Below are 5,087 nucleotides of genomic sequence, written 5' to 3'. Positions count from 1 at the left end.
TCTAAAGGCTTAGGACGCTCGCACGGAATGCAAGAGATCCGGGTTCGACTCCCGACCGAGGCATTATTTTTCACAATAAGTTTATTACAGTTTTTAAGTTAGGAAATTTGGGGGGATTATTAATATTTTCAGATTTGATTGCGTTGAAAGTCCGACAACCATATCGGCACGCAATTATCATTTCTGAAATTAATTCATTTAAATGAATTTACAATAGTTCAACATCTTAACGTTCTGACTGTTATGGCGCTTCTTAATTTACAATCAGTTTTTTACTTTTAATCACTTCAATATTAACAAGGACGCGAACGTAAGACTGTCGGTCTTTAATAGTATCTCGTCGGTGGTATTAGTAATTTTTTCACTACGATATAGGGAGTTTTTTAATTCATCGGATGATCAATCGCATTATGCGCAAATACAGCTTTTACGGAATAAAATTACATTTGCGCACAATGCGATTGATCAACCGAATTAAAAAACTCGCCCATGGTTATATGAGGTCTGTTCTTCATTCCTGCACTATCTGGACTGGTGCACTCCTACTTATTTCCACCAATGTAGATTAACTTTAATCTCGGTTCAACTTACTCTTCGTCCTTTCCTAATATTTATAACTAGAAAAAGATGAAGAGTAAGTTGAACCGAGATTTAAAGTTAATCTACATTGGTGGAAACGGGCATCAGTGCAATAAGTTGAAGCGAAATATATTTGCTTGCGTTCAATAGAAAGCAGCTTTGCAACTATTGTAAAATTCTTCAGTATGATTGATTTATACATTTAGATTTATAAGGAATCAAAAAAGTGTCGCAACCCTATCTGCCGCCGATTGTACTTTATAAATCTAGTGACTTTAGTCTGGCTACTTTCTCCTCGGTTTGCGATTGGTCCGACATTTTTTATGTATTCCATTTAAATGCATAATAAAAATACATAATGCTTTTACTTAAATGCATGATGAATGGTCATGGACTTGCTGTCGTATTTATGATTAGACTAAATTTTTGTTTTTTAAATTTTAATCGTAGTCGCCAGATAATTGCCTAAACGTGCCAGATGTTCGTTCGTCAAAAACTATGAAATTTATAGAGCGTCTCTATAGAGTTGTAATTTACAGCGCCGTAGAATGAGATGAAGTGAGATAGCACGATTTTTCTCTCGCACAATTTCGATGAAAATTGGCAGCCACTTCAGGTGGCCAGGCCCCTATTCTTGAAAAATATCGCATACAAAAAACTAGGGAAATGCTATATAGTAGTTATATGTAACGCATAATACGTATTTCCCTAATTTTTCGTATGCGATACTTTTCGAGAATAGGGACCTATACTCTGATGTCTCTGATTAAAGGATCTCTACGTCTAGGGTTGGCATTATTTTACCCACCTAAAAAAAAACCCAGGGGGGTTTTTTGGATTTTACCCACTTAAAAAAACCCGCAATGTGTAGGTTTTATTCGAATTGTAGAAAAATAAATTTTTTAAACACATAAAAGGTACGTATTTATAAATATTTAATGAATAGGTATATGTACTTAATGTATTATATGTATTTAATGAATATATGTACTAAATTATAACTGAAGTGATATAATTTTAACATATACCAATTTTAAGATATACGAGGTGTGATCAAAAAGTAAGGTGACTTTTCATTTTTATAAAAAAATATTCATTTATTCATCCAAAATTATGTTATCCCCTTCAAAATAATCCCCCTCTGATACAATGCACTTGTGCCAGCGCTTTTTCCAGTCGTCAAAACACTTCTGAAATGCACTTTTGGGTATTGCCTTGAGCTCCTCCAGCGATGCAGCCTTAATCTCCTCAATCGTCGCAAATCTTCGTCCTTTCATGGGCCTTTTCAATTTTGGGAAGAGGAAAAAGTCACAGGGGGCCAAGTCTGGTGAATACGGTGGCTGAGGCATGATGATAGTATTGTTTTTGGCCAAAAAACTACTCACTAGTAACGACGTGTGCGCAGGTGCATTATCATGGTGCAGAATCCATGAATTTTCTTTCCACACTTCCGGACGTTTTTTTCTTATTGATTCACGCAAACGCCGCATAACCTCAAGGTAATACTCCTTGTTTACCGTACGACCTTGTGGTAGGAATTCTTGATGCACAACGCCATGGTAATCAAAAAAAACTGTGAGCAAAACCTTCACATTCGAACGAACTTGGCGTGCCTTTTTCGGTCTTGGCTCTCCTGGGCTCTTCCACTGGGATGATTGAGCTTTGGTTTCGACGTCATAACCATATACCCATGTTTCGTCACCAGTTATAACCCTTTTGAGCAGATCAGGATCATCATTGACGTCGTTCAACATGTCTTGGGCGATGTTCATGCGACACTGCTTCTGATCCAAATTAAGCAGTTTTGGAACGAATTTCGCTGACACACGTGTCATACCCAAAACATCCGTTAAAATTGATTGGCATGAGCCAAACGATATGTTAAGATCATCAACTATTTCTCTAATCGTGATTCGACGATTTTTCAACACAATTTCTTTCACTTCCTGAACATTTTCGTCGGTTTTTGACGTGCTGGGGCGTCCAGAGCGAGGTTCATCGTTAACATTTTCTCGGCCCTCTTGGAATAACTTATACCATTTATAAACATTTTTTTTGCTCAAAGTTGACTCACCGTACGCCACTGTCAACATTTCAAGAGTTTTTGAACACTTAATACCATTTTTTACACAAAAATTAATACAAACTCTCTGCTCCATTATTTTCAAAAGCAAAAAATCGCCGAGCACGCAAACACGAGTCTAACCTTTATGCCTCTCACATAAAAACAAAACATGCTATATAGTCAAAACTGTGAACATATGATCGTGACGAGTGTACCAACACAACAAAAAAAAATTTTTTAAATTAGAGTGTACAGAGCGCGCGAAATTCAAAAAGTCACCTTACTTTTTGATCACACCTCGTATACAGGGTGAGTCACTTAAGACCGGCCACCCGAATAACACCCACAGTTTTGGAGATAGGAAAAATGTTTCTCAGAGATGAAAGTGGAATGGTTTCAAGGGGGACGTATTTTAGTCATGTTGTCTTTCTTCTAGGTGGAGGCGCTAAACAGATATATAGGTCACCTCCATTTTTTAAACGAAATTGTATGATTTTTTTTATACAATATAGTCCCATTAATCATTCTGCATATAAAAGTATTAAGATAGTGATAATAAGGTAATGATAATAAGATAGTGATGATAAGGTAATGAATAATGATAAATACAACGTAAACTAAATATCAAATAATCAATTTCAAAATAATCAAACCAAAAAAATCCCCAAAAAACCCGAAAAACCCAAAAAAACCCCAATGAAACCCAATAAAACCTCCATAAAACCCAGTAGGTTGAGTTTTTTTAAAAAAACCCCGGGTTTTTTCCAACCCTGTCTACGTCACACATACGAAAAAACAATTTTTTAAGACTAAGTTACACACGATTTGGATCGCTCATATATCATCGCCGGTTTTTCTCTATTAAATAAATGTGAACGTTGAAAACAAAAACGAAAAATTTCTAAAAAAATTGAAAGTTCGTGAATTTTTAGAAATTTTTAAAAATCATTTTAAAAGGAGGTGAAAAAAATGGATGTGTTCGAGATACTAGGACTTAAAGCGATAAGGCATCATTTTGTGCCATTTAACAGTAAGGGTTAAAACTTTTTATCGCGTTTTTGCTAAACTTCAAATATACATATATCTATTTCATTTTAAATGAACAAGTGTTATTAGTATAAAAAGTATACTATAGTAAAGTTCAGTCACAAAGAGAAGGCCTAAAAGACGAATTTATCAAGTGCCTGAAAAATCTTCTCAATCTTATCAGAAGTATACGGTGTCGCGCATGCAAATGCATGCGTCAGCGTTTAAGGCTCAAGGGTTTGGGCACAAAGGCACGACAGGGACGACTATGGAGGTCTTTAGTCAGAGACAAATTTCTGAAATTATGGCTAAAATACTGCATGAATAACGTTTTAATTGCGATATTCGTAATCAAGAAAGTCACGTGAAGAAGGTTATTTCGGAGAAGTAATATTACATCAGAGACCTTTCTAGTTTCTTTTTTTTTTTTTATGAAGCTACGAAGATGTGTACAGAGCGATTTTTTTTTTAGAAAAAAGGCAAAATAAAAATTCGTCGATATCTCATCCGATTCGTATTAAGGTAATTGAAGTGCACATAATCGTATTATAACTTTTTAAGAATCAATTTGCAAAATCCGGCTCTATACGCATCTTCGTAGCTTCATAAAAAAAGAAACCAGAAAGGTCTCTGATGTAATATTATACTTCTCCGAGATGAAATATCATGAAAATATGTATCCGCATCACGAATAAGGAGCATATTATTTTAATATTATTATAACGTTTTTAAGAGCGGCATTGCAAAATTCGACTCTTTGGCAGACTTCGTAGCTTCATGAAATATAAGCGAAAGAAAATTTCTTCTTTTTCTTCCTCTTTTATTGAACAACTGAGTTGATGAACTGAAGTTGATGAAACCCAGTAACTGAAACTGATGAATGACTCAAACGTCGAAAAAGCCAGTAACTGACAAGGGAACCACATGAAATGATAAATTTTAATTTTAATGAAACTTTGATGTCTGTGAAGCTGGACCCCCCCACCATCGAAAATCAAGTTCGGAATAGGTCAAAAATTTAGTGCTAATTAGGTGCTAATTTAATACCCTAGTCCGAAATTTAGTGCTCCGTTTAGCGGTAAAAAAAAAATGGGGGGGTCCAGCTTCATATAAAGCTGGACCCCCCCATAATAGAAAAAATATATACAGAGCTCGTATGGAAAAACGAAATACACAGGGATTTTAGTGCTAATTTAGTGCTCCAAAATAAACCAAAATATTTTCAATTATGGCGTTATTTTAAATATAACAACATATTTTAAGTATTACTGTCGTATGCGTTCCGAAAGAGCGCGCGCCGCGCTCTAAAGTTCGTTCCCCGGTCGTCAAAGAATTTGGTGCTCGCAAGTTTTTTGTACTAAAATGTTCCTTGGACATCCTAGTAACAAAATATATGCATTTCCGATTTTAGTGCTCA

This window comes from Mycetomoellerius zeteki, unplaced genomic scaffold (assembly GCF_001594055.1).
Source record: "Mycetomoellerius zeteki isolate Tzet28-1 unplaced genomic scaffold, Tzet1.0 scaffold113, whole genome shotgun sequence".
Lineage (NCBI taxonomy): Eukaryota > Metazoa > Arthropoda > Insecta > Hymenoptera > Formicidae > Mycetomoellerius > Mycetomoellerius zeteki.
This window is presented reverse-complemented; position numbering follows the sequence as displayed.